Source organism: Leptodactylus fuscus, chromosome 2 (genome assembly GCF_031893055.1).
Source record: "Leptodactylus fuscus isolate aLepFus1 chromosome 2, aLepFus1.hap2, whole genome shotgun sequence".
Classification (NCBI taxonomy): Eukaryota; Metazoa; Chordata; class Amphibia; order Anura; family Leptodactylidae; genus Leptodactylus; species Leptodactylus fuscus.
In genome coordinates this window covers 37032840-37045400 of record NC_134266.1, presented here as the reverse complement: position 1 = coordinate 37045400, position 12561 = coordinate 37032840, and the positions used below count along the sequence as shown (strand labels likewise).

At 42.5% G+C, this 12561-nt stretch overlaps 1 protein-coding gene across 2 annotated transcripts in view; it reads left to right on the top strand.

The window, feature by feature from the left end:
* ST3GAL6 (ST3 beta-galactoside alpha-2,3-sialyltransferase 6) overlaps positions 1-12561 on the top strand; it is a 111653-nt gene that overhangs the window by 39359 nt on the left and 59733 nt on the right. The window lies entirely within an intron of this gene.

Below are 12561 nucleotides of genomic sequence, written 5' to 3'. Positions count from 1 at the left end.
CCAACGGATCCATCTTTATCTTCTTCAATATCTACTGTTATAAGAGAAATAGAAGTCGCCATAGACATTAGCCGGTCAGTTAATCCCACCGTCTAAGATTTAAAGGGATTCTACCACAAACACGCTGTTTTGTGTGCTTTAGACGTCGGAATAGCCTTTTGAAAGGCTATTCGTCTCTTACCTTTAGACGTAGTCTCCACTGCACCGTTCTTTAGAAACACTGTTTTATTTACCGGTATGCTAATGAGTTCTCCGCAGCAATGAGGGCGGGCCCCAGTGCTCAAACGGTGATGGGGGCGTCCCCACTGCTGCCCGAGAGCTCACTCCAGTGACGCCTTCTTCTTCACCCGCATCCTCCCCTTCTCTGTCATCTTCCTTCTTCGTCAGCTCTTACGCTTGCGCAGTCTGGCCTTGCGGCCTCGAAAATATGGCCGCCGGCTGGCATGCGCAGGCGTCTGAGCTGACGAAGAAGGCAAAAAATAATTTTTCAAAAAAGGTATGTTAGTGTAATAAATAGTTTAATAAGTGCAACCAAATACCTTTAGGGCAGGTTCACACCTGCGCCCGGTCTCTGCTTTGTGGGTTTCCGTCTTCTGCCTGAGAAACTGGACAGGAGACGGAAACCGGCAGTCAGTTTTCAAACCCATTCATTTCAGTGACTGCTGTGCTGTGTGTCATTTCAGTGACGCTCACGGGCGGACACTGACTGCCGGGTTTCCGTCTCCTGTCCAGTTTCTCGGTCAGAAGACGGAAACCCACAAAGCAGAGACCGGGCGCAGGTGTGAACCCGCCCTTAGCAGTGTTTTGAGTGATTTCTGGGTTTCTCTGGAAGCTCCTGGCATCTTTTGAATTTGTTTACATGTGTAGCTTCACTCAGCACTGACTCACACCACCTCCCTCTTTCACTCCCTCACCCTGCCTTTGTCACTCACACAAATTGCGGACCACGGTTGCGGCCCGGCCACACCATGAATAAAATATCCGGTGGTGTAAGAGGCCGCATAGAGTATAATGTGTCCGCAATTGAAAACCCTCAATTGCGGACCATTTGCTGACTTACCGTACATTACGGCCGTGTAAGACCAGCCTTATGGAAATGGAATATCACCAATACTAACCCACCACCCCATTATACTTACCTGAGTCCTGTGGCCAGAAGATCCAGACATGAACACAGGTAAGTATGAGGGGATGGGTTAGTATTGGTGATGTAATGTTTCCAGAAAGGGGGAAAGGAAACGTCATTGGAAAATGTGCCTAGAGATCAAGGGAAATATAGATTTTTGGTAAGTAATTTAGAAGGTAGGCGGTGGGTGTTTGGGTGGGTAGATGACTCAGATTAGAAAGATCAGTTTATCCCGGACAGACCCTTTAACTGTAGCAGAGTTACAGACATAGACAGGCATGAAATAATGTCAGTGTGAACCAGGCCATAGACTCCTACAGGCCTCCTAAGACTCCCAGTAGTCAGTGATGTCCATGAGAATCCAGCAGCAGGTTCACTTCGTCTGTCTGTTCTATGGTCTGTGGTTTCTTTCTGAGAATTAATCCTCTGTACTTCCCGCTGCCAGCTATTGGGTAATAGACTGTGTACGGCTCAGTATCCGTCTTTCCCATACAGAGTTAAGCCTATTCCTATAAGGCCAGTTGGACAATAGATGTGAGATAATTGACAACAGCTTTTGGCACCTCAGTGATCCGTGTATGAGCTTGGTGGGGCTGTGTTTTCCCTCCTCATCCAGTTTTGTGTAATGTGGATCTCTTATGTAAATGGTCTCTTTGTCTTCCTGTCTTATAGATGCCCAAATATTGTGAAATGCAAATAATTGAATGCGCCCGCCCTCTCATAGGGTTCAGGTTCTCTCCTCCTTCTATTCAGACTCTTCTTGAAGTTTCTGTTGGAGACTGCGTTCAGTCATACTCCGATATGTCTTGGAGATGGGGCCCAAATACTAATCCTGTCTAATTTTACGGCCTGTAAAGCCTCTTCCTCATGTCCACTCCCCTTAGCGGAAAAAGCACAAAAAGTGTCTGTTTCTTTACTCCCTGATGCTTGTATAGCACCTACACATTCCATAGCATTGTACAGAGAGTCACTTTTTACATCAGATTAGGTCACATTTCGTTTTCTTAGTTCTATAGGTCATGGCAATTTTCTATGAAAAATAGCAGTATATTTTGTGGGAGTGTGGGAGTAAACTGAGATACCCAGAGCAAGGGCCTACAAACCCCGGAAGAACATAGGGCCTGTGTGCAGATGTTGTACTTGGTTGGACTATAAAGCATTGTTCACACGTAGCGCAAATGCTGTCAATTTTCCATCTGAATTTATTGCAGAAAATTTGTTGGTTGCAACAAAGTATCGATCCGGTAAAGCAGACTTCAGTGGTTGCTGTTCGAAGACCAGACTGAGTCTCGCTAGCAGTGAATAGAAGCCATAGGTGACATTTGGGTGGAGGAAGCAGTGCCCCCCTCCCCCCATTTGTGTTACCTTCTGCCCCTTCTATTTTTCTTAATTTATAATAACTTTTTTTTTTTACCTCTCCTTCTCTTACAAGCTCAAATTTGCGTTTCGTCACTTGTTATCAGACGTCGTCTTGTCACGTCTGACTTCTTCCTCTCCCAGGTGACTTGTATCGCCCTGGGAACTGGTCCTATATGTTTTTGGTTGTTTTCTGTCTCAGCAGGGCAGCAGCTGTGTTTATTACATTGGTACGTTACAACCCAACCCCCCCCCCCCCCCCCCCCCCCCCCCCCCCCCGTTACATAAAATAACAACTACACAACAGTTTCTGTAAAGTGGATGAGATCTTAAGATCTATCCTCTACTACACCATCTGGAAAGATCTGACATGTGTGAGCATAGAAAATCATGTTAGCCGTTTCAGAACACTTCACACCTGGCAATGAGCCTCATGGGGTTTTTTGCCTTCCCCTGGATCAACACTGTAGGGATTGTAGGGCTATAGGTTGGACTTGATGGACTAATGTCTTTATCCAACCTCATCTACTATGTAAGTATGTAATGCAGAGGGAGAGATCTGTGACATATACATGACAAAAGACAATAGAAGGAAAAATATCTTTGTACCGTGTTAGCCAGTGGATATGAAATATAAAAATATTGAGAGTCTTCAGTCGTTGATACCTTTTGTAATGGCTAACTAAAATGATGACAGATTGCGAGCTTTCGGGACTTCTCAGGTCCCTTCGTCAGCCATAGTTGAAGGATATTTATGCAAAAAAATTCCTATGTGTCTCTTTTTGTATAAATATGCATCCTTCAGAAATTGTGTTTAAACTATGCCTGACGAAGGGACCCAAGAAGTCCCGAAAGCTCGCAATCTGTCATCATTTTAGTTAGCCATTACAAAAGGTATCAACGACTGAATACTCTCAATTTTTTATATATGAAAGACAGTAGTAAATAAATAGTAATAGATAAGTGTGATGATGATAATAATAATGCTAAATAGTCGTAAATAAAACGGGAACTTAAGGTGAAATCCACAATCGATATCAGACCGGCACACTACATACATGAGAAGATAACCCGGTCTCAATGAGGACATGGCTGGGTTTTGGACAAGTCCCAGACCATAGAAAGTTCCTGGTCATATCCATTGGCAACTGATCAAAACAAAAGCTTGTCCCTACTAAGATGGTTAAAGAAAATCTTTAAAACTCTGCAAAAAAATTTTTATTTGTATTTTTGCAAAAATGTCTAACTTTTAATTGCCAACAAAACTGGTTCATGGGAATACCCTTTAAGATATATTTATATTTTTATGCAGTTATTTTGTCTTAAAATGAAATATTCCTAACAGGTACAGAAACTAAACAAATTCAGTATCACCCCATACGCCATATAGGCTGTCCACACCTTGTGGGTGGCACACGGAGATTGTTCCTCCTGCCCTGATGCCGCTATACTATATATCTGTTGTGTGTAATTTCGGCACTGAGACTCTACATGCTTCCCTCTGCATTCCCTCACAGCACCCATAACCCGGTATGATCATTATTCTGCGCCCTTGTTTTGTTTTTTTTTCTCACGGACGCTCTTCACAATCCAGTCCAGGATCTATTACACTTAAGTTGTTATTCTTATCATCCATTCCGGTTAAGCATATAATCTCTTAGCTGTCACCTTACTGCTTTTGGCACTTTTTCCTAAATCCTTAGTCATTTTGGCACACGGTAAGTAGTAAGTATTATTAAGAAATGACTGCACATTATATTACTCAGAGCTTCAGAGGAAGTCATTGGCTAAAGAAAGTGTATTCGCCTTATATTACGCAGAATCCCTTTTTATCTTGTTACGTTGCTAGTTAGATTCATAACATGGATACACTTTTTATAGAAAACATTGCTAAAGCGAGATGACTCTGTATAGGTTTAGCAACATGATATGTTTTTATTCTTTATTGTTACTATTTAATAAGGAATAAGTCACTCATATTACATTGGAGAAGCCGTGGGTGGTTTTTTGCCACAATTTTCAATGTTGTGGTTTTATGAGTCAGAAAAACATTTTATGAGCCTAATGGATTAAAAAGTGAAAAGAGCATTGGTAAAAGAAGAATTCCTTTACACTTTGCTGCCTCTTTTAAAGGGTACATACATGCGACCAAGTGTGCACAAGCAAGGGGGAAGGGGGGAGCAAGTGTCTACATCCAAGTGTCATCGTCCCCCATTGACTTCAATAGGGGTTCTGTTCTGCCCGTTCTGATACCACAGAGCAGGATCAGACCTGCTTTATGGTCATCGGGACGGAGCATTAGACCCCCCATCGAGGGAGAGACTGTAGTGTGCGTAAGGCCTAAGGCATTTTTTTCTACCAATGTTTTTGGGGGCTTTTGTTTATTGAATCACTTTTTTTTCCCCTTCCAAATGTTTTTCTTTATGGACAACATCTACAAACTGCCACATTTTGAGAAAAAGAATACCCAAGCTAAAAACCAATTGTTTGTAGAGTGTTTTATTTTTCACAATCCTCTACAGCTAACATCTGACCCCAGTATTTTTTAGGAGAAAAAAAAAAGTAAAAAAATTGACTTTTTCTAAAATCTTTTTCTGTGATTTGTTGCGCCTTTACCGTTATACGTTGCCATTAATATGGATTTCCAGTCTTTTCATACGTGACGGCATATCACTTCCTAGCAATTCATTGGGGTTCCCTGTAGTGAGACCCCCCCATGATCAGCAAATGAGCACATGTCCTAAGATTACTAACCCTGTCGTCATTATTTTATTAGTACTAGTAGAAGAACTCGGCTTCACATGGGTATGTTTCATTTGTTGTTTGTGTATTGGCCCCATAAGAATTGCCATTGGTCTATTTTGTATGTCGTTTGTGAGTAGATTAAATATGTTTCAATTTATAAAAATTCTGATATCCAGTATGGTAACCCAGTATAGGTACAGTATATTTATGGCTGTGTTGATATGGAAAGATGGTAAATGAAATCTGATGTTATATTGGCTGATACACGTCATACGACTGAATATTTAAGGGCCTGTGAACTGCTATCGACGAGTACAGGTCATAAATAGCTTGGTTGCTGTGGAAACCTGGTGTAAAGCTGTGTGCATGTGGAGACTAAGCATCTTTAAACTTCTATTGGCTGATAATGGACATGTGACCATGTGTATGGCAGTTGGAATATGAGTGAATGACTTGCTTCTATTGGCTAATACCAGGTCATTTTTTCAGAATACTGTATCTCAGGAACAGTACGTCCCAGAGAACTGAGACCTGATCTAAAACCTTCCCCGACACCTGCTGTACCTGTGTGCCAAATTTGGTGAAGATTGGTCCAGTCGTTTGGTCGCATATAAAGAACAGACAGAAACCCATCCTATTAATATTATAAATGTGAAAGTTTGTGAGTTTGGATGTTTGTGGGTTTGTGTGTTTGGATGTTCGGATGTTTGTTCCTCAATCACGGAAAAACCGCTCGACCGATTCGGCTGAAATTTTCCACAAACATAGTTAATACACCCGATTAAACAATAGGCTACTTTTCGTCACAATAGCGCACATACGTTTGTGCCAGGACCCCCACAAAACCCAAACTCACACTACCATCTCTGCAATCTCACACACTTTGGACCATAGCAAGCCACAAAATTCATATTGCCCTCTACAGCCTCGCCCCTAACCCCACACAATCTCATATACATATACTTTACCACTTTGCCCCTCCCCTTAACGATACTCCAGGAGGCTCTCTTTAACGCTCCGGAGCAGCCATGTTTGCCGACCCCCACCGCTCTGACAATCCGCGACACCGCCCACCCATGTCAATACCCCTAGGCGGTCTAATAAATGCAAAAAAAAAAGTTAAAAAAAAAGTCAAAAAAATATAAAAACAAATAAAAAGGATTAAAAATTCAAATCACCCCCCTTTCCCTAGAACACATATAAAAGTAGTTAAAAACTGTGAAACACATACATGTTAGGTATCCCTGCGTCCGAAATCGCCCGCTCTACAAAGCTATACAAATATTTTTCCTGTTCGGTAAACGCCGTAGCGGGAAAAATGCTCAAAAGTGCCAAACCGCCGTTTTTTCACTTTTTTGATTCTGATAAAAATTTGAATAAAAAGTGATCAAAGCAATAACATTTCCCGAAAATGGTAGAACTAAAAAGTACACCTGACCCCGCAAAAAAAAACAACGCCCTAAACATCCCCGTACACGGACGTATAAAAAAGTTACGGCTGTCAGAATATAACGACTTTTCAAAAAAAAATGTTTTAACACAGTTTTGGATTTTTTTAAGGGGTCAAAATGTAAATAAAACCATATAAATTTGGTATCCCCAGCATCGTACCGAAACACAGAATACAGGGGACATGTCATTTTGGTTGCACAGTGAACGCCGTAAAACCAAAGCCCCTAAGAAAGTCGCAGAAATGCATTTTTTTGTCAAATCCACCCCATTCAGAATTTTTTCCCTGCTTCCCAGTACATTATATAGAATAAATAATGGCGGCATCATGAAGAAAAATTTGTCCCAAGAAAAATTAAGACCTCATATGGCTCTGGGAGCGGAGAAATAACAAAGTTATGGGGTTTAGAAGGAGGGGAGTCAAAAATGAAAAAACAAAATCAAAAAATGCCATCGACAGGAAAGGGTTAACTTCAAATACCTCTGTCCCAAAGTCACTATGTAAAGTTTCTCACAACACCGTATAGCAGCTCTAATACAAATTACATCCAACACAAAAGTCTCACGTATTCTCTGAATTACAGCAAAAACAAGATACAAAGTTACATTTCATATCCCATACCTTATACACAGTACGAAAACCTTACCCGCGCCTGTATATACCCACTACTATAATCACTGCAGACGAAGTCGCGGGTACCAGCTAGTTTTTATATATATAAGAGAAGAGATAAGAGATTAGAAGACTTTGTAGTAGGGGATCACTCATGACATATCCTTATAATACACATCTCAGCTGCTGTAGAACTTCTTTGAAGACGAAGCAGACTTTTCAAGTCAAACAGTTGACACGTATATAATGCTATTCGGATACATTGGCAGCCACTCTGTGCCCTTATGGTAACAGATAACTAGTGCCTCTGTATTGTGGAGGAAGTCAATCCCTTTTCATGATCAGACTGTTGAGTGCGCTTGATAGAACACTTCTGAAGGAGACTTTTTTTTATTATTTTTTTTGTGTGTGTGTGTGTGTGTGGGGGGTCTGGTAATGTTATATCAGGATTACATCAGCAGAATCCTGGTCTGACACCACTGCCGTGACTATTTGTATAAAGCCTCTTTGCAGAACCTATGGTTCATCAGTTGGCAGGTCAGCTAAGGTCTAGCAGAGCCTCCTTGACGTCAGGCATATGTTTGTAGAACAACGGTAAGATGAGCCTTGTAACAAATAAAGCCAATGATCTCTGATGATAAAAAAAAAAATGCCTTACAACATAATGAAAACTGAAACGGCAAAGGAAAAATCAGTCTGTCCTTATGTGCAGTATAGACCTATAGGTGACCGTACACTGACTGCTTGTACGGTCCTCCAGATGTCCCCATAGTCATGAAAAGAAAGTAGGTAGTAATCCTCTGTAAGACATGTCTGGTGGTGGTTTATAGCCCCCAAAACAAAGTAGGATCTCCTGACATATACCTCTACTGGACAACTGCAACATATATCACTGTATAGCATACTATGGGATATGTTGCTAATAGGCTCCCATACTATATAGTATATTTTTTGTACGGTATGCCTTTTATCTGGGATAGCAGAGTAGGTCACACTCGCACACTTTTGTCCTCTGGTGGGTATCTGGGATAGCAGAGTTGGTCACACACGCACACTTTTGTACTCTGGTGGGTGACTGAATCTCCATTGGTACCTTAGGCATATAACCACCATATACAGCGTATACCAAACATAGCTCTCTATTATGTGAACAAAGCCTAAAACCGACCAGACACTCATTCAGTCGACAGCTATTCCTCTCCCATCTATGATAAACGTGCACATTCAGTTTGGCCAAGTATGCATTTTAGAATGAGGTGACAAATCTAGAAATCCCGTACATGTTGTCCTTCTGTTCCTTGACATCTGGAGGGAGATCCCGATAAGCAAGTCAACGAAACCCCAATATGTTTGGCAGCTTGACCCCGAATTTACCAGCTGAGACTTATTGCCTTGTAATTGTCTACAAAGTCCATAATGTAGGATTTATTATGTGCATAGGTGACCCAAATCATGAGACAGGGATAAGTTGACCCATGTGGACATCTTTACCTCTTCTCTATGGAATAAGTGATGCTAGTCATGGTTCTCCTGTCCTGCGATACAACGTATTGTCCGGCTCATGTGCACTACACCAAACTCTGCAAGGAATTGGGACAATAAAACAGCCGGGGACAGGCTATTAGCTGACAAGTTGGTGCTGGTTGCGACCTGTCTGCCAGCCCCCTACAACAATAGATCCTCCTGCCCTTCTTCTCCCATGTTCTCCTCTTTTAATTACTTGTAAACATTTTTTCCAAGAGGGAGGCAGAGCGCCAAGTGCCGACATAATGAAGTCTTTGTGTTTTTTTCCCTCTCTCTTAGAAAGCAGCAGATGTTTTTGTAAAATGATGACTTGAAGGTAACACAAGGCCTAATATGCAGCACCCGGTCCTTGTTCTCATCAATTAAAGAGGTTTTCCCACCTCCCACCGTTGTTGTCTGTAGACCAAACAATTGACTCCGACTTCAGTAACGGGTGTAGACTTCTGATATAATTCACATCAGTTTTATTTTTGGTAAGCCTGGTGGACCGAGGTTAACCACCTTGTCTAGATTCCTGTTCTGCTCTGCCCATGGTCTGAAAAAGTGGTGAGCAAGGTGTAAAGGCTGACGCTTGGTTCACGCCATTGTTGAAGTACAAGAACGGAGACGCAGACCACTAAATCAGTGGTTACACATGGAGCCCAGTGGACCCCAAACAAATCGTCTTCCATTGACGATAATAAGGCCTATTGGGAGTCACTGCACTGCAACGGAGTCTCCGACAGAGATTGTGGCTCAGATATGAACTGCCTGAGTTGAAGCGCAGTGCGCAAAGCTGAGGAGCATTTTTGGTCACTTTGATAAATATGGGCTATTATTCCTTAAAGGGATCCTATCATTGGATACCCCTTTTTTTCCTAACTAACATGTAGGAATAGCCTTAAGAAAGGCTATTCTTCTCCTACCCGTAGATGTCATCTCCGCACCGCCGTTTGGTAGAAATCCCGGTTTTTTTTAATATGCAAATGAGTTCTCTCGCAGCACTGGGGGCGTCCCCAATGCTGCTAGAAAACTCTCCAGCGATGCCTCCATCTTCTGGAACGCCCTCTTCCTGTGTCTTCTTCCGTCCTGGGTTTCAATCTTTTAAGCATGCGCAGTCGGTTCTGCCATCGGGCCTCAGGCAGAGCTGACTGCGCATGCCTGCGGCCAGTAAGCTGAGTGAGCGTCCATTTTCTTGTGGCCGCTTATACAGTAAGCTGGTGTAAGTGACCATTTTATTGTGGCCGTGGGCATGCGTAGTTGGCTCTGCCTGAGACCCGATGGCAGAGCCGACTGCACATGCCTAGAAGATTGACACCCAGGATGGAAGAAGACACAGGGAGAGTGCGTTCCAGAAGAAGATGGAGGCATCACTGGAGATTTCTCTCGCAGCATTGGGGAAGCCCCCAGTGCTGTTTGAGCGGTAGCACCCGCCCCCAGTGCTGCGAGAGAACTCATTTGCATACCGAAGAAAACCCAGATTTCTACCGAACGGCGACGCAGAGAAGACATCTAAAGGTAGGAGAAGAATAGCCTTTCTTAAGGCTATTCCTATGTGTTAGTCAGAAAAAAAGGGTATCCAATGATAGGATCCCTTCAACTCTACTACAGTCTTTTTATGCCTTTTGTGTGTTTTTTTTTTTTTTTACGTCGTAGTATATTTTGTTGTGACATCTCGGATGTGGGTAAACTACATGGAAAAGATAAGACGTATCAAGTCTTTCTCAGTCCTCTCACAATAGTGCAGTATCTGCCAGGTTTTTATGTGTGTGTGCATTGTGTCTTACTACAGGAACCATACATACAGCTTGCTTTATCATTGCTCACTCAAGCAGTAAGAGCGGTGCCACACAGGGCATATGGACCTCAGAAACGTCATTGTGTCATATAAAAGACTAATAGAAAAAAGGAACTCCACCAAACCTAAATGACCGCATTGTCCTATATTTAGCGGAGAACCACCAGAAGAAAATTAAAACCACCCTTTACTTGATATTAACCTCTCGCTGACCCAACCTGGTCACTCACAGTAACCGAGTATTTTGTCTTTGTTTTATTCCTTATCTACCGGCTGACATATAATTCATTTTAGTATTTTATGTTTTTGGGCTTTTTTTTTTTTTTCAATGTAGATTGTGGGCCCCATATAGGGATCACAATGTACTTTTTTTTTCTATCAGTATGTCTGTTTGTAGAATGGGAGGAAAGACATGCAAACACGGGGAGAACATACAAGCTCCTTGCAGATGTTGTTCCTGGCAGGATTCGAACCCAGGACTCCTGCGCTGCAAGGCTGCAGTGCTAACCACTGAGCCACCATGTTGCCCCAGTATTTTATATGTTGTAATTCGTTATTGCTAAGACTTTAGTGTGGATGGCCATATTGGAGGCAATTTTTTTTTTCTCGCAGTATATTGTGTAGAGATGAGCGAGAACTGTTTGGATCAGCCGATCCGAACAGCACGCTCCATAGAAATGAATGGATGCACCTGGTGCTTCCGCTTTGACGGCGGCCGGCCGCTTAACCCCCCGCGTGCCGGCTACGTCCATTCATTTCTATGCGAGCTTGCTGTTCGGATCGGCTGATCTGAACAGTACTCGCTCATCTCTAATATTGTGTATTTTTCACAGATTTTTCTCTTTGGCTGGGGATACCCAGGACATTGCTGAAGCAGGTTAGCAGCAGTGACTAACCTCCTGCAAAATACAGTAGCATGGAGGATAAGGTGTCACCAAAAAACCCTGCAGTCAATTTATGGTGTGGGTTTTCCCAGTGGCTTTCAACTGATGCAAAGCAGCCGGAGTCCCCCTTTGGTTCCAGCATGTTTGCTGCGTGGGCGTTCTCTTTGCAGTGGGATTTTTTTTTTACCATTTTTATTTCAAAGAAAAAAATTATTTCTGAATTTCCCTGCCAAAATTCCAGTGGTGTAATCGCCCAGTTTGAACCCTGACCTTGCATTTGAGCAGATACAAATCTTCAGTTTACATTGACTTGCTGCAGATGCTGAATTTAAGGCAGATTTCACCGCAGAATCCACTCCAAATTCCTCCTAAAACCTTCCTCCAGTAATTTCAATAGGAAGCAGAAGCTGATTTAGCAGAAACTCGATCTTCAGATGAATTCCGCCTGATAATTCCCATTAAGGTGAATGGAAGGTGGAAAAATACTAACGTGGAATTTGGTCAAGCGGAAAAATTCAGCCACGGCTTCCCAAACATACTTTATAGGGTTAATTTACTTCAGATTTTTCTGCAGCATGTGGATAAGGTTTAATAAAATTTCATTTTTTTTTTTGTTACCCCTGCTATGCGGGACTGGGAACTCAGTAGCCCAAAACCTCCGACTCTGACGTGGTGAGTCAGAAGCAGTAAGACCCTACATAGCAAAACAAACACTGCTGAAAAAACATGGCAGAAATGTAGTGTTTTGGGGGTTTTTTTCCCTGCATTTTTATTTTCGCAGAGTTTAGTTGCAACGCTTTTAGGTTATAAAACTCAGAAAATGGAGAACCTCCATGGCTGGTGTGAAGTGTGTAATAATGCGGGGTTACGGGCAGCGCGGGAGCTCTTGTATGAGCAGCAGTGTTATGTTTACAGCTCTTTATGGGGATTTATGGGGCCGGGATGTAGGACAATACACAGGAAATCTGTCTTCCTCTCCCCTGACCATTCTAAGCTAACTGTTATGACTGCAGTGGGAAACACCCGGGCTGTCCCTGCTACCAGTTTTCTTGCAGGGCTATTCTTACCGGAGCCGTGTATTGCACAT